This window comes from Excalfactoria chinensis, chromosome 3 (assembly GCF_039878825.1).
Source record: "Excalfactoria chinensis isolate bCotChi1 chromosome 3, bCotChi1.hap2, whole genome shotgun sequence".
In the NCBI taxonomy this organism is placed as follows: domain Eukaryota; kingdom Metazoa; phylum Chordata; class Aves; order Galliformes; family Phasianidae; genus Excalfactoria; species Excalfactoria chinensis.
In genome coordinates this window covers 36255699-36282112 of record NC_092827.1, presented here as the reverse complement: position 1 = coordinate 36282112, position 26414 = coordinate 36255699, and the positions used below count along the sequence as shown (strand labels likewise).

Genomic DNA, 26414 nt, shown 5'->3' with positions numbered 1-26414 from the left:
TGTAATATCCGTACCTTAATACAGTCCACAGGGATTCTCACTTCTCCTTAAGTGTTAATATAGATGAAGACAAGAAAAGCGATTTAAGAGCTTTTTTTACTGCTTGGCAATCTCCATATGTTTGATTCGGGACAAAGAGAGAATAGATCAGGAGTTAAAAGCCTATGTTAATCTTTCAGCTCTTTCTCAGACTTCTGCCTGATCACTAGAAAGCTATTTGTTCTCTCTTTGTCTAAGTAAAACAGATAAGGAAGAATATATCCCTTCAGCCTGTAGCTACCCATTTGAATTCCACTAAATGGTCTTCAAGTCAGAGGTTTTCTGTCTCTCTCCTGTCTTCTTGACTTGGATCTATACCTGCAGCATTTTCACCTTATCTGCCTTATACCAAAGATAATGAGTCTGAAATTATTTAAGAAAGAATTCCACTTCTTTCAATGTAGATCTGTTCATCGGGAACACCCACAACACAGGGATGAATAAATATATTCATACCTACACAATAAGTTGTTGAAGTAATCATACAAAGGATTCAGAATGAAACTCCTGCACTGGTTAACACTGCCTTTAAAAATCAACAGCACTGCTAAATTGGCTAAATGAGTTGGCTTTCTTGGAAGCACACAGATTGTCAGATAGCACTGTCAGATCTAAACAGCAGAGACAACTCAGAAAAGAGATATTGGATTTGCTGGACAGCTCTCTGAAATTGCTGGGTGAATTCATAGGGGAAAGACAAAGCAGCATTTTGCTGTAACTCTAGTTGTACACATATTGAATGATCAACATAATTCTGTTCTTGGTAAATGGAAAAAGAAATTATAGAGCTAGGGAAGATTGGAGGCAGGAAGATCATAGAATCACAGAATCATTAAAGTTGGAAAGATCGCTAATGTCATCTAGCCCAACCATCAACCTGTCACCATCATACCTACTAAACCACATCCCTCAGTGTCACCTCTACCCTTTCCTTGAACACCTCTAGGGATGATGACTCCATGAAGAAAGTAAAGGGACAATGACAAAACAAACAACTTTTAAGAAAGTAAAGTTTATTTGAGTTGACTTTTGCTGAGCAGAAGATGGAAAAGCAAGTTGATTAGCACAGAATTGAAGCTAAAGATAAAGGTAGAAGCTTTGAACTAAATGCGGAGGTTATATATTGGAGTCACATTCAAGGTATCACATAGGTCTGTCTTGCAACTGTCTCTCTTCCCTCTCTCATGCAACTTTACATGAAACATATTACAGTGTTTTTAAAATCTAATGAAATCCTTCTGCTACCCATATACTCATTCTGCTCTAACATGAGATCATAGTATGAAGAGAATCCTACTTCCACTACCGTCTTCTGGGCTTTTTCTCATTTATAGAATATAAATATGTGAATATATGTGCCTCCAGTGGCGCAGTGGTATAAGTTGCTGCTTGCAACACCGGAGGCCCGGGGTTCGAATCCCCCCTGTGGCGTAAGTGGCAGAATGCTGCTCTGCTACACAGCGGGCTCGAATCCCAGGAGTTGGACTCAATGATCTCTAAGGTCCCTTCCAACTCGCACGATACTGTGATACTATGATAGTAAGCACTGTTATTGGCACCACACAAATACAAGAATGCAAGTTGTGAGAATCAGCTCATTTACGCCCTTGTAGCAGATTACCACCCATTACCTTGATGGAATCATTTAGGTTGGAAAAGACCTTTAAGATTGTCCAACTATCACCACCATGACAACCACTAAACCTTTTTCCTAATTGCTACATCCACAAGCCTCTGGAATATCTCTAGGGACAGTGACTCTGTCACTTCCCTGGTTAGTCTGTTCCAATGCCTTACCACTCCTTCACTAAAGAAATATCCAATCTAAACCTCCTGTGGTGTAACTCGAGGCCATTGCCTTATGTTCTATTGCTTGTTACCTGAGAACAGGCACAGACACCCTCTGACTGCAATCTCTTTTCAGGTGGTGGTAGAGATTTATGAGGTCTCTCTTTTTTTCCCAGACCGAACAACCCCAATTCCCTCAGATGCCTTTCATAACGCCAGCTGTCTAGCCCATTCACCAGCTTCATTCCTCTTCTCTGAATATATTCCAGCAACTCAATATCCTTCTTGTAGTGGATTCAGTGGCCCCAGAACTGAACACAGTACTTGAAATATGGTCTCACCAGTGCCATGCAGAGGGGGACATCACATCTCTGGTCCCGATGGCCACACTATTTCCAATGCAGGCCAGGAGCTTTTGGCCTTTTTGGCCACCACATTGACCTCCTTGACCACTATTCGTTCAACAACCTGAACAAACTTAGAACATTATAAAACTGTCTCCTTACACTTATTCTGCTGCAGATATTTAGGAAACCAAAGTCTGTTAGGAGATGAGCAGTCAGACTGCAGCTACATGTTTGACAGTTGCACAACTTACATTGATGCAAGCAGGTTTCACATTTCACAGCACTACTGTGTCTGATTAGGCACGGTTCCACAGTGAGCTGTGTTTATTAGTTGGTCCAGCTATTGAAAAATCCTGACAAGATTTTAAATGTTTGAGTGGATCAACCTTCCAGAGCTCAGTTCTGTCAGCAGTCTTGCAAACATCTACTTTGCAAAGCTGGAGTAGGGCCAGAATGTTTCCAGCCAATCCTGCTCCTGAAAACTAATCCATGCAGTAACTGTCTCAATACCTCTGGAAACCAAAATGGCAGATTTTTTTCACCCACTTCCTATTCACTTTACAAACTACAGGAGAAGGCAGAATCTGTATCTTTCCATTTTAAGGCTAGGCTAATCTAATTGTAAAAAGAAGTGGTTATTTCCCACTCCTAATTTTCCCATCAGATTTCTCTTGCATTCTAGAGATCTGGTGATGGTAGGGGTATGGGGTGTATTTGTTCAGCTGGTTGATACAGCAAAATAAGTCTTTGCTTAAGGGTGGAAATAATTTTTTCTTTGGGATCAGCTAGCTGTCCCATTCATCTGCCTGCCCACTGTAACATCCAGCATTATTGGGATTGGTGGCAATGGGGCAGGGTGGATAGGAACTGAATGAGGATTAGAATGGGGATGAAACATCACCACATTTCCAACCACGCTGTGGGGAAGGAAATATGCAGCAATCACTAGTTTCTCTGTCTTGGGCAGTGGCAGCCAGCATTCAGCTAAGTTTAGCTGTAAGCCAGTTTCTGGTTTCTAAGGAGATTTCTTAAGGACTACAGTCTAATTCAGGGCTTGAGTGGTCCTGGCTTTTACCTCTTAGTTGCACGTGGGTCATCAAGGATGGAGACAGCTGAGATTGCTGAGCCAGCAGGTAACAAGAGGGTTTTTTTGCTTTGTTTTTGTTTTTTGAGGGACCAGCTCCCTGTGTGCCTTTGGCTGAACAAGGAACGTGAATGTACAGCAGGGAGTGGGATTAAAGGATAGCAAGCATGAGGTACAATTGCTAGACTAAATATGAGCAACTGCTGAAAGGGCACATACTTGCCCTTCACTCAGTCCTTAGCACTCATATCCAGTCTCCCTCCTGTGTGCTCAGATCATAGCGATGGGTAGTGAACAATCTCAGAGGAAAGCTAACATGCTTATTCTTTCCTTGCCAGTTGCGTTCTGCAAGATTAGTGATCAGGTAAGACCAATTCATGGGGAAATAATGTGGATGTTAGTACTTTGTACTCGCCAAGAAGGATGAAGTGGGCGCCCAGAAGCCTTTTTTGGCCCTCAGCAATAGGTTGTGAGGTATCCCATCCCAGTGTCAACTTGTATTAATACACACACTTCTCAGTCACACACACACATGCACACACATACATACACACACAAAGAAAAAAAAAAAGCCTTTGTGTGATCAAAGCCTTTAATACAGAAAACACAGTGTTCCTCTGGGTCCTTCTGTTTGCTTAGCAGTCTCCGGGTGAAGCAATCAATAGAGAATTTTTTAAGCAGACGATGAGCTGAGATGCTTCCTCTTTGGATCTGCACTGTGCTCCTTAAACTGGGATTTATGAGTTCTGGGTGGCTGAACTCAGTCAAGGATACTGGGTACTCCACACCTCTGAAAAAGCAAAGCATGAAAAATAAGATCTCTGCTACTGCACTGATGGCATCACGCTGGCCTCACATTTCAGAGATTCACTTGAGAGCTTTGTTTTCCTGTTCTCTCCTGTTTCAAGTTTACTGCCAGTACTGGACATTAAATCAAGGCTGTTGTGAAAATGCCTGTTAAATAAATGACAAAATAATCTTGAGAAAAGATAATTCATGACTCAGAATTGTACTTAAAACATTTGCTTCTAACCAAGAAGTCCAACTGCTGCCAGCAGGAACGGCATAGTTGTTAGTAAATGTGGAATGGACAGCACGCTGTCACTCAGCGGGTTCTGATTCCTAATCAATGATGTGAAGAACCAGATGTTCTTAAAATCAAGAACATAGTTTTCCCAAGTTTAAAGACAATGCTACATCCTCTCCTGTTCTTTTTCAGAACACATGGTGCCAAACTCACCTTTTCCTAAGCATGTGTGAACTCCTAATGAAACCAAAATTTGCTCGGATAAATTGAGCAGAATTGAAACCTGCTAGATAGTATAATAATACTCTCTCTTCTGCATTTCAGTATCATGTAGCACTTTACTGTTCTACTTTCCATTTTTGAGTTATCAGAAACATTAGGAGCTCCTCTAAAATTATCCTATGTTTGGAAGCACTGAGGCAACGTTTTACTGGGCCTTAGCATAAAAGATTATATGTAGTATTGAGGAAGCATATTCTAATAGATGCTTGCCAGTTGGCTTAGTGAGTGGAAGTATGTTTTCAGGCCTTCTGAATTTTACATGTCAGTTATGTGCAGTGGCAAAGCAGAACTCCAAAAAGGGACTATAACCATCCAATTTTCAAGTGGCTTCATGATGCAGAGCAAACAAAAGAACATCCATTCCAGGTTAACCAGAAATCCATCTGCCCAAGTCTCTGTCCCTTGCAAGAGAGGACAGAAGTCAGATCAATTGGGTCATGGAAAGCCAAGTTGGAGCAAATGCCAAGTCTCACTTTTCCTGCATCAGGCTCCAAGTCTCCATTGTTCAGTACACACCTGCCCTTCTGAAGCGGCAAAAATGAACAGAGCTGGTAGACAGCTCTAATGCTGGAGGCACTTGATGGCTAAGATTGTCAAGCTGCCTCGGAAAATGATTTCCCAAGGTCCTCCTCCTCTACCAACATCTCACCATTTGCATTGAGAAGGAGCTGAACAAACTGCTAAGAAAACCCATAACTGACTCCCAGTGTCCATGTTGACCCGCTGCTCAGGAAAATCAGCACTGGCAAAGCTAAGAGCACGCAATTTAAGAACGGACAAGTGGGAGACTATAGTCCTAAGGAAAAAGGAAGCTGAATGAGATAAGCATGAGCTCACGCTCCCAGTGTACAGTAACAACCTCCCAGGATACTAACTAATGTTGTCTCTAAGAGCCAGCAAAGTGTTTCTCTTCCACCAAAACCAAGTGATTTAGAAAAGCGCAACATCCTTCAGTAAGATGTTACATAGGCTCACTAGGCTTAGCTGACATGTTCTTTTATTGGTTGTTGCTGTCCTGAATGAGGCCCGTAGCCATTTTAGGTAGCAGTGCATTTTCTTCCTATCAAAGCCTTATGGAGTTTCCTGACACCATGGTCCAAAACATGGACCAAACATTACTCTGGGCAGGTGATGCTGAAATAAGGAAAACAAGTAGGCTCTACATCTCATTCCTTTTTCCCCTCAGCATCCTCAGATGTAGAAATTCCTACTGAAGGGAAGAATGACCAGTTTCCCTCTTTCGTTTCTGAAGAAAGTGCATGGTCATACTTCAAACATGGGAGCTGATACCCAATAATTATTTTTATCACAGCCTGGTGGTCAGAGTAGTTCAGATGTGGAGGAGCCCAGCTTAAAATCCCACCTCTCTTAAAAATAGCTGAGTCAATTGATCTGATATGATGAGCTGAATTGCCAGCTCTTAAATGGTGAGGCTACATTTCCTTGGCACTGGATTCAGAGAATTCAGTTATCCTATGAGACCAATGCTGGTGCCACTTTTGAGACTGCCTCCTCTCTCATCAGGTGCCAGTCACCTTAAGACACCTTAAGTCACCTTAAGTTCAGTCCCACCAGCTCCAAAGCATTTTGGGGCTCACACAACACCTCAGGGGCAAGGGAAATCCAGGACCTCCCATTTGCAGTTCTGAAGTTCCAACTCAAAAACTGACACAGCTGAAAGCTGTGTGATGGCCACGACTACACTTCTTTCGCTGTGGAAGGAAAGGACAGAGAGTTGGGAAAAGTGTTTATAGTATAGTTCCTAGTTCTCTAGGAAGTCTGTCTGTCTAGATTGCCTCTGGTTCTTGATTTAAGGAAGAAAATAAAAACAACATTACAAAGAATATACTGACTTCTGTATCTATCGCCTCCACGACGATATCTGAAATAACAGTGTGAGCAGACTGAGTACAAGGGAAAGTTCTTGCTGGAGACTATAAATTAAGAGAAGTGCTGACAGTATTTTCTTAAAGTTGGGAGCTGGAATGAAGAGAAATAAATGCGGAGCTGAGTTTAATGGGAAAAATAACACTTTCGAGACTATTCCAAGCCCGGTCCTTAGCCTCCATGAGCTTCAGAAGTACTTGCTAAAGGATGGAGTCACAGCCCAGACTCTTCATGCCTTGTAGATCAGAAGCAGAATGCTGAATTTTCCCAAAACATTTTTTCTGAGGCAATGCCTGGTTCACAGATGCAATAGAGCCTTGGTCTACATTGCTTCAAAGATAAACAGTAGCAACTGCAGCAGCAAGTGTCCTTTGAGAGGAAGGTGAATTTATGATGTCTGCTGACCAGCTTTTATTTTTTCCTATGAGAAATAAAAGAAAAATGAATTCAGTAATAGTCAGATGGTCAGAAGAGAATATAAGACACTGAATGCATGACTGTACCTGAAATTACATACTAAAGTAATGACAAACTATATTTTCAAATGCTTTCACTTTCTCTGTCTTCCCCTCAGAATAAAAACAAGACAGAAAACAAAGTACTGAGGCTGTGAGGACATGTCTAGTTGGTATTTGCTCTATGGCAAAAGCAGATGTAGAGGATCTTATATCTATAGAGAGACGTGGAAGTATTTTCATGCCAGACTTCAAACTCAGCTCCAGTTTGCAAGCCTTCTGCATCAATTCACAGATAAACATCACACATTTCCATTTCAAAATGGCAGTCTGTTTTATCACCATAATCCTCACTCATCCAGACTTTCTTCATTCACTCCACTTATTGCGGTGAGCTTGCTTACATTCCACATATGGTCAGAACAAGATACTTGTGTGAGTGCAAACACATTCAAGAACTGCACTAAGGTCAGATTTTGGTACTATCCTTTTGTTATTATCCTATACTGTGTTTTTTCATGTCTTCAAATTCATTCCACTGCAGTGGACAAGAAGGTTAAGGATTGTAAGGTTTTTATTATGGATATATCAGAAAACAGTTTTGAAGCTTTCCTCTTCTTCAGGGCACAGAGATCAGAAGAAACCTTGAAGATCTGGACTCCTGTGGGGAATTAGGCAGATTATATCTAACTGATTAATAAAATAAGTGCAAACAAAATCCCTCTACACTTGATTACTATTTTCTTTCCTCTGTTTTCTGCCTGATTTCTTGCTACTGTTATAGAACAAAATCTAACTGCGTTTTCTGTCATCTGTGTTTGACATTTCTAAAAAGTGGACTTTTTCTTTTGGGGAAATAGCCTTTGTCCCCCACCTGCCATTACACTTCAGCTTATTCTGTATGGAAGAAAAATATATATCTGTGAGGTTGGAATTTAGTAAAAGGTGAAGAACAGCCACGCTACAGCCTGATTTCTCTTCAGAGTGCTGGCTGCTTTCATAAAAAGGCCTGGCCATGTTCTCTGAGGTTTTATGTATTGCACTGGAAATGATCACTGAATTAAGTATGATAAATATGAATAGAATAATCAGAAGAAGTCTAAAGAATGCTGAAATGCTCATGTAAGATGCTTTCAAGTGACAACTGAAGAATTCTGACAGTGGCATGCAATGTAAATTAGCATAAGCATTATGTTACTTATATTGTAATAATAATAACAACAATTTAATGCAATCAGCACAGCGATGGAGCGATGACTCATTGCTCTAGGAAAATGACCAAGAAGCCACCAAAAGCCTAATAAATACAGTAATCAACATAGATTCCCTGCCACTGGTGTTCTTTGGAATTAACGAGACCTTCCTCCACCATTACAATAGCAGACAGCAAGAGACATTCTACCTTCGCATCCTGGGTGGCACTGAGGCATTACTCAAAAGAGATCAATTTTACCCTGCCAGGCTTAGCAAGCTGGGAGCAGAAAAGTGTACCGGCAATCAGAAGTTTGGCCACCGTGCTGTCCAAGTCCCTTCGTGCTAAAAGAAACAAAAAAGAGTAGCACTAAGATTGGCATTGCTATTCCACATTGCGTCATGGGGAGAGGTATGTGTGTTAGTGTTAATACCAGAGAGTGCAGAGCTCTGAAAAAAAGGCCGGGTTCACTTTTGCAAAGTAAATGTGGAGCCTTTTTCTGAGGTGAGGAAACTCATAGAACCCTCATTTGTGCAACAGTTTCCTCTTGACTTCTTCCCGCGCAAGACCTGTTTTTCCCTGCCGTTTTGGGTCTGAATGACTAAGCTTTTCTGCAGTTCTTTCTCAAGATAACCCTTTTTTCCTTCCCTACAAGGAACAGCTGGAATAACTAGGCCTTTGTATTTTAAGTTATTCATTAAAGTTAAATGGCTTTCTCTTCAAGCTTGTCCTAGGGCAACTATTATAAGGTTAACCTTTCTATAGCTGTGAATCCAGATAAGTTGCTCAATTTTCTCTGCACCCAGCCAGACACAAATATGTACGAATATGCCTTTTCCATGGTTCATAGCTGTTGCCTCCATACCTATTCTAGTTTCCCAAAGCAGCACTGAACATCAAAGAGAAAAAAAAGGTCAAAAACCATAAAACACAATTTTGAGGAGGGCAGTGAGCACCTCATCAATTGTTTGTTATTTTGGTAAGACAGATGGTGATTCTCAGTACAATCTCCTAAATATAAGCAGGGTATTTCACTTATTGTAGGGTAAACAGACGAGCAAAACCAAAACCCTATCCCTACAAAGCAATAGTGCTTAATGGAGCCACATGGCCCCACAGAGTGCTGCTCAACCTCGCTGTTGTTTTCAATAGGCTTCTTCAGTCTTACAATGAGTCACTGAAATTTTGGGGACTTCTTGTTAGCCTCACCTCAAAAACGCGTTCCTTTCTGCTTTGATTCTCCTATTCAGATTGCACCCTTTAATATTTTCCCAAAACTCATTCCAAAAGCAAATTAAAAAGAGACGTGAAGCTCATACCTAAATCCAAGAACATGCACATAGATCTGTTGGGTACAATAAGACAGACTGAGAATTAAAAAGGCCAGGCAAGATATGGCATTTCCTCAGGGACAAAATTCCTCTCTCCATACTGCTGGCTTTTTGTTTGTTTGTTTGTTTTTTCAATGAAACAGTGCACACAAGTTGCTTAGTGCTGTTTGCAGAGTGCTGGGGGAGCACTGATCTCCACAGCAGCGAGTCACAGCACAAACTCAGTGCAAACAGTAGGATATAAAATTTGTCAATGGAATAATAAGCTCTGAAGAGATGTTTTAAGGCCGTCAAGGAAGTTCATTGCATCTCAACAGCAAATCATTCTTACTATGTCCTTTTCGTATCTGTAGTGATTTGTAGTTCCTTGATTTGGCAGTGAGAGACAGACATTGTTAGGTTTAATTACTCAGAACCCCTCCGCCAAAAAAAAAACCACACACACCAAAACAAAACAAAACAAAACCCACTGCAGGATCACTTTAAATACGTTGCTGTCTCTTCCACAAGATGGAGCGTAGTGATAGTATCTGAGGATTTTCAAATTGAATCAGTAGATCACCTCTCCCCTACGGTAGGAAGAGCCTTTAAAGACTTCACTCAACCACAGCAAAGCAAATCAGAGGCCCCTGTGGGGCTGTTGCTCACTGTTTAGTTATGCTTGTTTTAGATGGGAGGAGCTCAGATGCATCCCAAAAAATGAATGAGGTTCACAGCTATTGGTTTTGGCTTTTTGTTGTTGTTGTTGTTTTGCTTTGTTTTAAACTGTCCAAAACAAGCAGTATAACTTAGCAGCAATTTTTTCCTCCAATAAAGAACTAAAGAAAATAATAACAAACCCTCGCTCCTGGCCACTTGTTAAATATGTTCAAATAATAAATGTGATTTTACTTGGTCAAGGATTATTAACACCAGATTGCTTCCTTTGGCTTTGTGTTGTGGTTCTCAGCTCAGTCAGATAAGAGCGGTACTTCTTAAAAACCAAAGCACGAGCAGCGGATGGAGCTGATGGTGTTCTACTGGTACGTCAACCTCATGCTCAAGAGACCCATTCAGAAGAACAGAAACTTCCTTTTCTTCCCTCTCATGTTCTGAGCTCATTGCAGGTGGCTGCGATCTGATACAGGGATCTGTTATTGGCTGACAGTCAGGTAAATGCAGTTTGAATAGGGAAAAGGATTGTGAAAGACTATCCCTGACTCAGACATCAAGTAGTTCTGTGATATAATAGAAAGCAAGAGTGCTCATATCAATTTACCGTGTTCTAAACCCATTTAATATGATACAGCAAGTCTTGCCAAATGATATATAATTTCATTATGTCAATAAAGTAGTTAAAATGTGTTCCAAGCACAGGAACATGCTTCCTTGTGGGTTGGTTGGTGCCCCATGCCTGGGAATTCCCAATGTTAAATGGCATTTTGACAGTGCTGGCAGTAATGTGCTTTAACTTTTCATCAGCCCTGAGGAGGTCAGGCAGTTGGACTGGATGATCTTTGTCTGTCCCTTCCAACTGCACTACAATGTTCAGTTCTAGTCTAGTCTAGTCTATCCTATCCTGTCTTGTCTTACTATATTCAATTGTAATCATGGACTACAAAGACCTCTGCCTCAAATTATGAGCTAATAACCTTTCAATTCTCAGCATCGGGAGTCCCCCAGCTCAGGTTGAGGTTGATATGGTTTTGGCCAAATCTTCCTCCTCAGAGAGAAATATGGGCAGTGAGGAGGCATAAAGGCTTATCTTAGACTTCAGATATTAGTCAGTGTACACATAGTGATTGTCCCACTCTGCTCTGCACTAGTGCAGTGTTACCTAGAGCACTGTGTACAGCTTTGGGTACCACCATGCAAGTGGATGTAAAACTATTTGAGAACTTCCAAGGGAGGGCCATGAAGGTGGCACATCTGAGGTCCCTTGGTTTGTTCAGCTCAGAGCAGAGGAGACGAGGGGAGGCACATAGCTCTTCACGATGGGAGCAGAGGTGCCATGATGAGCTCTGCTCTCTGTTGACAGCAATAGAACCAGAGGGAATGACATGCGCCAGGGGAAGGGCGGTGTGTGGGTTAGGGAAATGTTCTTCACCACAGGGCAGTGGGCATAGGCTGCCCAGAGCAGTGTCGTGGCCCTGAGCTGCCAGAGTTCAAGATGCACAGGGACAACAGTCAGCCACAGGGTTTGGATTTTGGATGGTGCTGTGTGTAGCCTGGGGCTGGACTCAGTGAGCCTTGCAGATCCCTTCCATCTTGGGATGTTCTAAGATTCTATGATTTTATCATCGTTTCTTCCTGCAACATCACCACCACATCGCACGCGTTGCATTTACATCCCTGCCAGACAGGAGGTCGGAGTTAACAGCTCTGCCTTCAGCACCTCTCTAACGCGGCTTTCTAAGAGCGCAGTCTCCAACTCAACAGCAGCGCGCTCCAGGCTCAGAGGTGGGCAGCGACCGCAGACCCCTTCTCACTCGGCACTGGGCTCGGGCGGACCAAACGGGGTCGGGGTCAGGGTCGGGGTCAGGGTGGGGGGGGGACCAGCCGGCTGAGACAACGACCGCAAACCACCTCCGCCGGCAGCTGTAACTCCGCTGGGCCGGAGCGTGCGCGCACCCCCGGGGAGGCGGAGCCTTTTGCGGGTGGGCAGGACCTGGCGGCGCTGCGGAGAGCGGGACGGGCGGTCGCGGGGTGGCTGCCGCGGGCGGGAGGCAGGGAGGGAGCGGAGCGAAGAGGATCCGGATCGCCGCCTGCTCGCTTCTCGGTCCGGCGGCTCCGCGGCGCTGCCGGTGCAGCTCAGCCGTGCGCCGGAGCGCATGGGGAGGCGGCGCTAAGCGGGCTGCCCTCCGCGGGGCCGGCGGGCACGGGCGGCGGCGGCGCCGGGGGAGAGCGATGCTCCTCACTTTCCTGCCTGAGCTGCCCTTCCTCCTCCTCTACCCTTTGAAGCTTTTGTTTTCCGCGGCCGCGTCGACGGCAGGAAACTTCCCGGAGGGATGGGCTTCGTCCGGGCTCGCGCTGCGCGGGGCTCTGCAGGGCGCCGGTCACGCTGCGAGGTGAGGCGAGGCGTCGCTCGGCGGCCGGGCTGCCCCTATCCGGGATGCTCCACACGAGGAGAGCGGACTCGGTTCCCCGCGGGCGCCGCACGGCTGTGCCGGCTGCCTACATTCCTGCCCGCCCTGGCCGGGGGTACTGTGGGCTTCGCTAGGCCGTCCTGGACTGAGAGCCCCGAGGGGGCTGCTCGGGCTTGGGGCGGCCGGAAGGCGGCGAGACGGAGCGGCCGTGGGTCCCGCCGCCACGGCTGGGCGCTGCCCCGCGCTGCGGGGGTTCCTCCGAAGGCGGCGGGAGGGGAAGCGGCGCTTCCGGCTCGCTTCTTGGCCCCGGGGCCGGGCTCGCTCCGCGGGGTGAGCGAGGCGGCGTTCTGCCGGCATGTGGGCGTGCGGGAGGCTGGCGTGTGGAGATCCCGCTGGTGGTGCTGGCAGGTTACAGGGTGCTGCGGGGGCACTCCGGGCAGGAAAAAAGAAGCGCCTCGCAGAAAAACACCGGTTGTTCTTTTCTAAGCGCGTGCTCTTTTCCTTTGGGTGTGCAGCGTGGTCTCGCGTGTGCGTGGCTTTTAAAAGTCAGTCATACAGAGCAGGCTACGGTAGCTCGCAGAGCACGTCGTAAAGTTCACCTCGCAAAGCAGCCTCTCAAGAGCTGAGCTGTGCGGCGAGATGCGAGCACGGTTCTGGTGGCCGGGGCTGGGTACGGCTGGCACGTTAGAGGGATCGTTAACCAAATCTGTGTGTTCGTGCTGGTTTGGTTTGCAAAAGGGACAGTTCTGTGTGGCTTACACAGGCTCTTCGTGGATATGTGAAGTTATGAAGAGATCTCAGAGAGTACTGCTAACACAGCCATCTACTGACAGCTCTCCGATGTCTTTTTATGGTTGTTTTCGCGGTTACCTATTATGAAAATGTATTTGCCAACATTGCACTAGCCAAGTTTCCCTGATAACATCATAAATTCGCCGGTAATCATATTTTTAGCCTTTAAAAGCAGACTTAATAATTCTACTAATTGCTCATCGTTACCATTTCTAAATAAGTTTCAATTGAAATGTCTACTGCCAGATGATTGTCCCTCAGAAACCCGGCTCCTAGCGCTGTTGTTGCATGACTCACTTATTAGGCAGCGGCCTTGCTGCAAGAAGGCATGTCAGATGTCTGTAGAACTTTTCTTTCTGAAACTAAAGGAAATAGAATTGGACAGTGGGTGTCATTAGGCCATGTGCAAAGTCTGACTGCTCTGAGGAAGCAGGAGCATGCCAAGATGAGCTCTACTCATTTGTATGCTACAGGGTGTAGATAACTTTTGTGTGTTTCGTGGTATTTCCTGTTCAAAATCTTCCTGTAAGAATAACAGCAGATGAAGGCTGGAGATGCTGCGTCCTCTCTCTACCTGTTAATTAAATATCCTCAAGATCAGACTCTGGTCCTGAAGCCTGTTGGCATGGATTGGCCCTTGTCAGTGCTGCTGGCCTCTCTCTTCACAGAGTGAGGAGCTGTGTATGAGCAACTTGCTGGGACTGTTTCCTGGCACCTGCTGAGTCCAAATCATGCTCAAGAGCTGTGTGGGAGAGCTGTAATGGGCTGGGGTGTGTAGTATGCTGTGCTGGTCTGTAGCAGGTTGGCAGTCTGTGTCATCAAGTGAGCTCCATTGCCCAGGAGTGTAGTTCCTGGTGTTGTTTGGTGCACTGATGCAGGTACAGTCTATCAGTAACACTATAAGTAGTCTTTTCTTAAGCCTGTGCTCAGTCACAGTGATCTAATTTGCTTGCATTGAGGAGCACAAGCACTGCAGAACGCTGCTTTCTTTCGTCAGTTGCTGATACCTTCTGGGGCTGCTGCTTTCTCCTTGTGCATGTGGGTGCAGAGGGGGCAAATGGAGGCTTGGTGGCTCTCCCACCTGCCCATAAAGGAGCGTAAGCAGGACCAGGAGACAGCACAACTTCCATCTGCCTTCTGGGAGCGTGCTTCCAGAGCACCGCGTGTCCGTAAGCAGTCCTAGTAGCTAGATGTGAACTCATCTATGGCCTGTATTCTGACGTTGTTTTGATATCTTCCAAATTGTTCTGCTAACAGTACTGAGCTGGGCAGAGTAATTTTTTAAATGCTCTAGAGAAGATTATTTACATTTAGATGCCAGTAGATATTACTAGCCCGTTCATATTATTAGACTAGATAATTTAAAGCAAATCTCGTGGGCCTTGGCCATTCTTGCAGACTTTCTTTTTGACACCGAAGTTGGTGCGCAGGTTTGCAGTATCTCACAGTTTGTTTCAGTGATGCGATGCTGTAAATGTTACATTTTTTGCTGTGCTTGCTTTTTGGGTATGGATATATCTAGGCTATCTCATGTAATAGTCTCATAAATAATTTTCAAAGCAATTCTCAAGGATTTCAGACTTAATCGTTACCAATGAGGGAAGTGAGACAAGAGGAAGTGTGGCTATTTTTCTAAGGAGTCTCAGTTGTAGAATCCAGAAATAGAGTCTCGGATTGAAAATTGATCTGTCAGGTCATGCTGCCTCTCATAGACAGAGAAAATACTTGAACAGAATGGCGTATTTTATCCCTGTACTTGCTAACAGCCATTATTTTGCTAACCTAGCTAGTGGTGCAGTTTGAACTTGAGGAAAATTGTTTAGTTGGCCTCCTTTTCAGCTGAGGATAGCTTATTTAAACCTCGGTTGTGGAACTTGGTAAGTGCTTTAAGTGCTTTCCTGAACAGGTGGTTTAAGTGGAGGTCTCAGTGAAATTCCATTCAATTTCATTTGAATGAAACATTATAAAATATTAATCTCAACACGCGCTTTAGAAGAAAGGTGAGCAGTCCTTTCCTTCTCCCCTGTGCAGAAGTGATATTTCAGTAGGTCGTTTGCACTTGGGCATATGTTGTAGTGTCGAAGGAGTCCCACTGGTTTGAACGGCGCTTAGAGAAATCTCTTGCATAACTGTAACCTAATTTACCTCAATCTAGATGGAGATTATACAAAGGCTGTGTTTAAAAGAACGTTGCTCAGGCCGCATAAGCAGAGAAGTGTTTGAAAATTTAAAGCTATGAAGTGTTGGTGATAAGGCCTTTGGGAGCTCTGCTTTATGTGATGTAGGATCCATTCTTTTTTCAGAGCATTTAGCATCTGAAAACAGGCAGCCAAAATAAGAAGATGCTTTTTTGCATCCCTTCCCTGGTTTTCTTCTTCTTGGAGTTACTGAAACAGAGTTTGGCTTGCGTTGATTAAATATGACATGGTAGCACACAGTAATTATAGGGAAAAGGGGGTGCTGGGCCTTGGAAAGGAAGTTGGATTCTGTGTGGATAAATAGTATTTAGTCACGTAATTAAAGACTATGTCATAGTGTTTAATTAGATTTCCATAATCATTAGTTCTTTGAGCCTGACTTTCAAACCTTAGTAGCGTTTACTTTCTAACATTAAAAAGTAAATGAGAGTGTGTAATTTTTCACAATTGTTTTTTTCCCCTCCCTAAAACAAATAATTATTTTGTGGACTATCTATGATCCCTTCCGTTGTCTTAGCATAGTTAGAACCTGTAGATGCTGGTTCAGACTTTAAATACCTGAACCTGCAGCCACAGGTTGTGATTCATACCTGGATAGACAAGGAAGGAAAGTAGCTTGGCTTGTATATGGAGTGTGAAGATGATTATCTCAATCTTCCCATGTTATGTAGCAATTTCAGTGTAATATAACATAGCTGACTCAAGGAGGATGGCAGAATGCTGGGTCTTGGTTTCCATTCCATTATCTGCAGGGCAGTGCTGTCTAGTGAATTTACTGTTATTTTTTCCACAATATTTACTCCTTATTGCCCCGTTTCTTCTGGGCTGTCTTGTTGGCCAGCTGCTTCCTGTGTTTTTCTGCCAGATCCCTTCCCTTGATTGATCTCATATATAATTTCTAGTTGCTGGTCATTTTTAATCAGGCAGTTAGAATATTTTATCTTGATCTAATCTGCAGCTCTCTAGTGTCTTTGAAGTTCCTTTTTTCTTTCTCTCAAATGATAATGCATTATGTTTTCTTGTAGGCACCTGTGTTATTATGGTTGCTGGTTTAGGAGGTAAATCTAAGCCTTCAGTCCAGTGATCTGAAAACTAGCTATCCTGTGATGGTTTTCAGCATCATTAGATCTACAGACCCCTTCATGGCAAATTGAACCCTGCAGACAATAGGCTTCCTATCAGGGATCTGTTAGAAATTAGCTATGGAGTGTGGTATCACTGCTGTAGTCTTAGCTGGCCTTCCAGGCTCCTGTACAGTTAGTGGAGAAAAATAAGCTTGTTCAGAAAGAGGTTTATCCCACCTGTGGCTGTCTATGTTTCACCTCTGCTCTTTCTGGTGAGAATCCTCATGCCTCTATTAGCCTTGCTATCCGCCTATTAGGACAGCTAATATTGGGGAAATTAACCTTTAGTGAGCACCTTTGCAAACTTCTGTTTTCTTGCCATTAGTCAGTATGTGGTCATGTGCCTTATTTAAAACCCAGTTTGTTTTGATGTGTACTTCTGCAGTGTTGTTTATCCCTGTAGTATCTCAGTTCTTCGGGAGCAGTGTTTTATTCATTACTTCACTGTCTCATGTAAACTATCTCCCCATTTTAAAAACGTTGCTGCAATAGGCACAGATTTACAGGAGAAAGTTCACAGACAGAAGGTGTTCCGTTTGAGTTTTGGAAACGAGGGGGAAACTGCAACAAATGAAGAAGTGCATATTTTAAATACAAATGAAAAAAATACTACTTCTGTCTTTCTAAAGCTATCTTAGAACTCAGTACTTGATACTTCTTGAAATGGTTATCGATGCGCATTTTCTGCATCAGTGTAACTCAAAGAATTGCCCCTTACAGAGGACTGTACAAGGGTGTAGTAAAAGACACTATATTATATGTTGATAAAAATCTTCAGTGGGTAATATTTATTCCAGTAAGCCTTGTGTTATTTCATCACTTTAGAATCTTCTGTCTGTTGTCACTTCTGAGTCCTCTCAAGACTTTTCCTTCTGGAGCCATACATGCTTTTTATGGATGTGTTTAGAAATGCATGCGAATAATGCATTCATGACGTTTTGATTTCTGCAGCACTAAGTGTATGTGTATATGTTTTATATATGCATAAACTCTAAATGGAAATAATTAGTTAAAGCCTGTATTTCTATCCAGATTACTTGTTCTTCCCCTTACCATCAAAATCATTTTAAGAAACAAAGTAAGAATCTCCAAACTGAACTCTAACCTTCATACAGCTAGCCAAGGGTATGCCACGAAGCATCCAAAGAGTGTATGCTCTATGTTAGTGCTTTACGTTCCTCAGAAGTGTGCTCTGGTGCCCCAGAACTTTGTGTGCATGTATTGAGTACTTTGGACAAATCTGTGTGTGGTGTGGAGAGGAATTGCCTCATCTGGTGCTAAACCAACTGGCTACCAGTGGGACTTCCCACCTCTTGCCTCATCTCTGATTTGAAGGCTGCATGAGTTGGTAGAGCTGAAAAATTAATTCCAGCCTTCACCCTACCAAATCTTCAGCATGTCTGCACAAGCACCAAATGTGTCATTTAGGATAAAGTGGTGACATTTAAAATAAATCTGGCAAGATTTAATGCTGACTCTCAAAGGCATATTCAGAGTATTTATAACAGGGGGAGGTTGTGCAGTGCCTTACTGGTATTGGGGCGTCCGTGTCTGCCATAAGACGTTTTCATTGCATTTATTATGGGGGAAGACATGGGACTAAGTGTATTGGCTAACCTAAGTTAAGAACCTTTTCCCTCCTCATTCCTTTTCTTTTTTTCCCCCCTTTTTTTGTAAAATATGAAGGCAGATTCAGACTGCAGGCATCTTTCCTAGAAATATCAAAGTATACAATTTCAGGTAATAGCACTTCTGCTGTTAGACTGCTAGGTCCAAATGAGTTGGATTATATCCGTGTTTTCAAGGCCACCACAAATAATTGACTTGAAAAAGCATCTCCAGAGAACATTGGCAGTACAGTGGTGCTCTCCTAGTTATTGTCAGCAAGGCTGAAATCAGTCCTCATATATTCTGTCAGGTTTCCCTGCTGTTTTCCAAGTCTGTCTCCGTTCCTGGGTGGTACGTATCTATGAAGCATTATGCAGCTGTTGTACAGAAATGTGTCACCGAACCAATTGTTCAGACAGTTCAGATGCATACAGGCAGATGTAGTTACTTAGAGAAGTAGAAATCATACATTGTACTGTTACGAAACAGGGTAAGTTTTTCAGGTATCTATTTTAGCTTAGATTACTTCTGCTTTCCAGAAATAATAATGCCTGACTGCTGACCTACCTGGTGTGACTATTTCAGTGCTCCGTTGAAATTAGCTGAGGTCAGTCTCAGCCCTAGTAGGAAGGATATGGCTGGTGGGGAACAAAAAAGCGTTATTAAAGGAAACAATCTGTTATCATATCTTAAGATGAAGCTTCTTATTGATGAGTGCTTTGTGCAGTTTGTCAGATGTTGCCCAAAGGGCTTCTCAGTTTGCTGCTCAGTGTAGGAAGTGGCAGCAGAGCTGGGTCCAAAGAGCTGTCATCTACACAGCAAAGATATTACATGTGTTTTGAAAATGTTTTCAAAAGGCAAGTTTAATCAACTATAGTGATCAGTTAATCTGTGATTAATAGATAACCTCCTGAGATTTTGCCGTGGTCACTCTATAACGTAGAAGTTGTTCAACACACAAATTATTTCTTATTAATATTAATGAATTTGAGCTGTTAGAAGTGAATTTTGTTTGCAGGTTGGAGCTGCCAGATTTATGCAAAATGACGTATATGCGAGATGCATTCTGCTATTTTAAGTCGTGACTGTTCTCCCTGGTAGGAGATGCCCTGGTTGTATTCACTGTTTCATCTTAACTTAGCTGCATCACTTTGGAACTGCTTGTCATCCTTCAGTCTCAAAACAGATTTTCCTGACTATTTTAGGTCTTACCTAAAGTTTTTGGGTGAGCACAGTAACAAATTACTTGAGCAAGTGGCTGAAAAATATTGTGATAAAGATTGTTGCCTTGAGTCACAGATTAGGGTTGAGCTGGATCCACACAAGGTACAAACTGTGTGGTCTAAGGAACATCACACAGCTAGACAGCACATTCTAATGCAGGATGCCCATGCTTACATTGTCTCTGACATAAATGCTGCAAATCTTACCTTAAATCTTATCTTAATGCTGCAAACGTTATCTTAAAGCAAACCTGCTGGTAGTAGAGAAGATCACTCCCAACTATTCTCCCAAAAGGCAAGTCAGCATGGGGGGCTCTACTGGGTGTGCTTTTCCCACAACAGAAAGCGTAACATGGATTGCACTGCAGATAACACAGTGAAAATGGTGAAAAACACCATCACAGTCAGAAAGATTAGCACAGTGGAAAGGCAGTACAGAAGTGGAATGACAAGAGGACAAACAGGAAAGGAATGCTTACCCATCTCCAAAGATCTGGGCTCACAGGGAAAAACTCCACAAGGGAGGGATCTCCAACTAGAGATCCTTCTATGGTGACAGTCAGCCCTTAAATGGGGTCAAAGAGAGGTGCAACCAGGCTTCGTCCCTTCCAGTCACACAGCTGAAGTGCCATCACCTGTGCTCCCAGGGCTGACCCACTCCTTTCCTCAAGTGATCAATCAGAGGTTCAGGCTGTGACTCAGCAGTTCCTATACAAACACATTTACCAATCTTGGGTTCTGAATGATGAGTAAATGCTGCTGCTAAGAAGTAGATTTTTGTTTCGGTGTTCATAGGTGATATTTCTAGTTCTAGATGCAGAAGTCCATAGGGCAAGTATTTTAAGACAAGTGGCTATCCTTGGTAATGTGATGAGCTCTCATTGGGTTTTGCTGGTTGCCATTAGTAGCACTGCGTCCCAGGTCTTTTCAAACTACTTACCATAGAGAAGTCTTAAGAGAACATGCTGCTCTTGTGTATCTCTAGAGGGTCCTTCAGCTTCAGCTAGGCCTAGTGGAACAAAGATGGGAGAAATAGTTTCATTTCTCAAGCTTGCAGGAAGGTGGCATGTAGAATCTCTCCCTCTCAGTGCAAGGGCCCTGGGTCTTCAGCAGCTTTGCTTAGGACCACAATGTCAAGGAAGAGATGCTGGTGTAACACTTGGAAGTTGAAAGATGGCGTGTTGTTTGCAGTATGTGTATCACTGATTCAGGTGATGGAGAGTTCACATCCGTGTGTGTTCTTTAAGAATGTTATTGCCTTTTGGATTCATTTATGAGCTTGCTAATCACAATGACTAGATGCTGTTTAAAATATAAATGTTTTTGAGGCTATTTCCGGTGTGCAGGAGGATATGGTTTAGGAATTCAGCTTTCTGCAGCCAGATGGATTATAGTGTTGCTAAGGAAACAGACTATAAATGAAGTGGCAGCTGAGTGTCCCTAGAACATCAGACTGCTTGAAGCTGGTATTTTAAACTCGTTTAGGTGGGTAGATAAATTGATGATGCAATGAGAAGTTAATTTCCTGCGTTTTACACTTCATTAATTTTCATTGCTTTGTTAGTATTTACAAAAGATACCTTAAATTCCCACTCAGTTGTCCTGGTGTGTGGGTCACTGAACAATAATTTGCTATTAAAATTAGAAAATGGACAGAAACTGTACAGCAAAGCAGATCCTAAAATAGTCATTAAAACTACAGGGTAGCAGTTAGATAATGGTTTAAAAAAGGCCTTTCAACAAGACAGTCCTATTGAAAATCTAAGACTAAGAAATAAACTGAGATTAGTTCAAGTATTTGGGGAAGAGTAGAGCTGCTATGGACCTGATGAAGTTATAAATCTGGAACTTCGTGTATAAACTGTGAAACATTTATATTTTACTTGGCTGCTGGCATTGACTGGACAAGGAGAAGGCAGGAATGTGAGCTGTGAGTAGCCTGAAATACTTCCAGATCTTTTAAAAGGGTATATAGATGGGTTGTAGGTGCTTGCTTAACCAAGGCGGTAATGTAAGAGGTAGTAAACCATGTGCTTGTTTCACATTGCTTGCTTTTGCTCCTAAGTGCCTTGTCTTCTTGTGGTTAAAGTCCTTTTCTTGCAAGCATGGTGGGTTTGGGAACTCTGATGGAGTAGAACAACTGGTGCTAATCACCTTCTCAGCATTGTGTGATCTGTGGCTTAATGTATGAGGAATAAGTAGTCTGCATCCAATAAGAAACATCTAGAATTACACTCACTTTCAAACAAAGGCCTCAAAGTGACAGTAGAAGATATTGATAGCAAAGGGCAGCACAAAAACAAGGGAGCCTGCTCTGCTGTTTTGAAATCGTATTCTGTGCATGGATGGGTGTAAATTACAGCATATGAGTAAGTGCTTATAAGTTTATTTGAACATATTATTTATGGGGAATGCTTACTCAAAATGGAACAATATGCAAGAATTTCATGAATTATTTTTGCTTAAGAAAAGAAATTAGAGGTCTATAATGAGAACAGGCACTGGTTGAGTCTGGAGTGCTTGAGAAACTTAAGTACTTCTATAATGAAAAGAGGATATCTGAAAAGCTCATTGTAAAAATAGAAACTATGTGAACTTACCAAGCAAAGATAGTTTATGAGATAAATAGGAAATGGAAGGCTGAGGAAGGGTTTAAAGTATGTACAGGTGGTTGTTAGAATTACCATTCTATGTTTGCTGAATTGAAATGAAATTTTCAATAAAGCACATGCTGGAAAATGAGTCAGTGTTCCAGCAATGTTAAACCTCTTCAACGTGCAGCATTAGAACTCTTATTCAGAGTACATTGGAAGGAAGAATTCCTGGCCTTTTCAGCCAGGTGGGCAACAGAGGTCACCGGAGGAGATGACATTAAGTACACCAGAGCCTTTCCCTACATGTATGTCATATAGCTGGCCTTGTAACATTTATGGGCGTGCTGTTAGGCTGTAAATGGATCAGCACCTACCACTGCCTTGTCCCTTGGAAACAGCCAGGAACAGGGTCAAGCTGTTAAAAGATATAAATCATGATTTATGATTTGCTCTTGAAGTGCCCCCTTATCCGAGAAATTTTAGGATTGGGACAGATTACTTATTCAGGTGGTTATTTCCTTCCAGAATGATCCATTAAGTCTCTCCTGAAAGTCTCTCCTCTCCTGTATGTCTGCTGTGTGGAGAGGGAGCAGTAGGAAACTGAGAAAGCCATCAAGGAGAGGAGTTTGCTGGTGGATCACATTAACTGCTGTTGCAAAACGCCCTTAGGAAATAAGGTAGCAGGGAGCAGACAGCAAGCAAGATAAAACTTTTCTGAAGGATAAAATGTGGCTCTTGGACTACTGGTTTAACCCAGATGAGAGCCATACTTTAGTAAGGTATGCTGGAATGAGTCTTGTTGAAGTGATCTTTTATCTTGTAAATGAAATAACGATGTGTAATGGTGTTGGCTTTTATTGGAGAGATTGTGTAGAAATACATTATTAAAATTTTTAAATAGAAAAAACAGTCTTTGTTAGTCAAAGGCTTCTGTTATTTTGAATCACCTCAGCGTGCATGAGAGCTGCTAATAGAAGCTTGACATCTGGAGCAGGAAAGTGTTTTCAATAGAAATAAAGAGAAAATAACTAGATCAGGCAGAATTGCTTTCATCTATCATAGAGAAAGGCAAAAAAGATACATTTTAGTTGACGGTTTAACAAGCAGTTTCAAGTCAACATTTTTGCCTTGGAAGTATAGGAGGAGCATCACTTCTGATTTGATATGTATACGTTTCTATATCTTGTACTAAGTAAGGTTAATTCCAACACAAAGAATATTTTAAGAGATTTTTATATAGCACACTGGCAAGGGTTTCATTTCCTGGTTTCTTCTGATGGACATTATTACTTCTTCTCCCCCCCCCCCCCCCCCCCCAGTACATCTTACCCATAACTCTTTTTTTTGTGCCTGCCAGATTTGCAGTGTTTACCATCTACAAGTTTGTCATCAACAAGTCTGCAGTCAAAAAATAAAAGTAAACGTGTTTTGGACTGAGCGAGATTGCTCTGCCTACACAGGACACTCTTGTCTGACCGTGTCTTCAGCATTTAGTGTGTCGTCATGGCAGTGGTCTTATCTTGTAAGTATTTGAGACTACTCCAGATATACCACAGAAAAAGTGTTTTTTATTGGTCTGCTGCAGCCCAACCCATGGCTCAAACTTTGTTTTGTTCCTATTCATTTCAGTGGAGTGGGACTAGATGGCCCTCAGAGGTCCCTTCCAACTCTAAGGATCCCACTATTCATAGACTGTGGTGATCTGAATATGGCAGATAGAAGAAAGAGGAGAAAGAATGAGGAGAAAGGATAGAAGAGATGTAATATTCTGGAGGTTATATAACTTATGAGACTTTTATGCTAATATTTACAAGCAGGAAAATAACTAAAATCGGGATTTCAATAATTTAAAAGCCATTTTCCCCACCCCTCGAATCTTAAAAACCTTAACGTGGGATCAATCCAACTTTCAAGAGATCTGCTCAAGAATCACATAGTTTGGAACAACTCCCTGATCATTTATGTAATTTCTCATTGTAGCACAGACCTCTGCACCATGACTCAAACATCTTACAATTTGTCTTTGATGATGTTGATTTGTACATAATGCACAAAAAATAAAAAAGAACAAGCAGGCATGGATATTATATATGATAATACAATGTAAAATAGAAGCAACATAATGATTACACTTCCTATTTGTAGAAGCAATGCTAACTACCCTTTGAGTGAAAGTTCATGCACTAGTAAGTTTTTAACTAGCCACCCTTCATTCTCACTCTGCTTCAGATACTGAAGAATGTCTTGAATGTCATTAAGATAATTTTTGATGGCAGTTGATTCTTTAAATATATTAAAACAACACATCCCTGCAAAATCTTGTCACAAAAAGAAATAATCTATTACCAGTCAATTACCTTGTGATGCCTCGTTTCATTTCCCTCGTTTCCTTACTAAGTGATGAAGTAGCTTTTGAGGTTCCAGTTCAATCCTTGTGCCAAAACACATGCATTGTGTTCCAGCTGCCTGTAGCTGTGTGCTGCCAATCCTGGAAACTCCATCAAATTTAACCTCAATTCTGGTGCCTCCATATGAGAGAATAAGTTAACATGTGGATTACAAGTGTCATCTAAAGTATATCTTGGAAACCTGATAAAGGATGATAGCGTGACAAAGGAGAATGTTCGCATCATAACTGAGTCATAATTCTACCAATCGTGCAGGGGTCACCACTAGAATATTCTGACACAGAAGTGTTTGCATTGGTTCCACAAAGCAAAACCACCTCAGTGGCAGAATTAAGGTGTTTTGGCATAGGTTGTATTCATTATATCATTACATGCCAGTTGTCTGTTCTCCATATTCACCTGTGGTTCGGTACAGTTGGTAAAACTAAAACGCATTTCTGCCTGTGAGATGTTTGCTACTTGATATGTTTCTGAAGTCAAATCTTCAGATGTAGTTCCTGTGCCATATAAATTTATGGTTGTAGCTGAAATTTCTTAATGCAGTATAATTTTGTAAAAGGAAGAATGGTGTAGTCAGTCCTTGAAAATCTGTCAGTAATACATTGTCAACTAAATATTCACCGGACAAGCAAAAGGCTTGAATTAGTTGTTCTTGAAGCCAACCATATGCAGGTATTCATGCAGGCGATGTTCCATAAATTCAACTGTCAGCATTATGGATATGAAGATAACAAACCCACACCATAAATTGAAAAAGTTGATGTTACAATCTGGGTTTACGCAGGTCCATTGAAATTAAAAACAGAAACTTAAACACTGATAGTCCGTGAGGACACTAATTACACATGCAATAGTGCTTGGCTCCAGCGTCACCTGGGTTTCCTGTAATACAAACAGCAGCTTGGTTGCAAATGGACCAACATTAAAACATTGGAACTGTCTATAGGGTCATGGCTCTACCCTTCTCTTTTCCCAAGGGGTCTGCTCATTCCTAGGGGGTGCTTTCTGTTCATCTCACCACAATGAGGTAAACTTTTCTAATGTCACTGTGGGCAGGCCATATGCCAAATCTCGGGAGATCCATTTATTGATACCTTTTGCCCATAATATGCTTATTCTTACACCAGGAGGATGGGCAGAGGGTGATTTCTTTGCTGTTCCATTCTCCTAATGTCAGGCTTAAATTTAACAGTATTCCCCCTGAGTTCCCACCCTTCTGAGCGTTGGGTCATGGGCTCTCTTTGATTTCCCTGTTTTGTCTGACTCATGGGGCCAACGCATCGTGCAAACAATCTTGTAACTTAACTGCATATGAATTCAAAGAGTCTGTCAGACCCTGAATAAGGGATGTCTCTGTTGGGGTTGGCTTCTAGTAACATAAGAGAAAGCTGATCCTGAATTAATTGCGTATCATGCATCACTTGGAGACAAGCATCCTTTTGCATGCTTTCTGTCAAATGATATACAGTTGGGGTTTCAGTACACACTGAGTCTCTCCTTTCTCCAAGGGAACCAAGGTACTAATCCAGTAAGCAGCCCTTTAAGGACCAGTATTCTGCTCAATCATTGGTAGTTAAGTAAATTTCAGCCCCATAATATTCCTGTGCCTCATCTTCTGATAACAAGACTTGATCTCCACCTGTCAGAGATATGCCCCATACTTTTTTTTTTTACCCTATTGTCTATTTAAATACCTATCTTTTTGAGCTGCCATCAACACTGCTCATAATACAGCATGCATCGTGGTTGTTGGTTTTTCCTTTTTTTTATTGCTCTGCAGCAAGGATTGTAATCCTTTCCTCTGCAGGACTGGGATCATGCCAGTTGTTCTGAGTCAAAGTCATTCCCTCTGACAAAGGGCATGCATTATGCTTTTTCAACTTCTCTGTTATAGGGGAACAATCAAGCACTGGCATTTCCTGGGCAGCCATGGCTTGTCACTGCACATACCTCTCCTGGCTTACAGCTGA

At 42.5% G+C, this 26414-nt stretch overlaps 1 protein-coding gene across 5 annotated transcripts in view; it reads left to right on the top strand.

Annotated features, from left to right (window-relative positions):
- The first annotated feature begins 12084 nt into the window (after positions 1–12084).
- GPR63 (G protein-coupled receptor 63) overlaps positions 12085–26414 on the top strand; it is a 29366-nt gene continuing 15036 nt past the window's right edge. For 4 of the 5 annotated variants that reach the window (XM_072331763.1, XM_072331766.1, XM_072331767.1 and 1 more), the window contains exon 1: positions 12085–12479. The gene's annotated coding sequence lies outside the window, so the exon portion shown is untranslated. Of the gene's footprint in view, positions 12480–23500; positions 23559–26414 lie in introns of those variants that run through there. The other variant, XM_072331765.1, reaches the window with a different exon arrangement.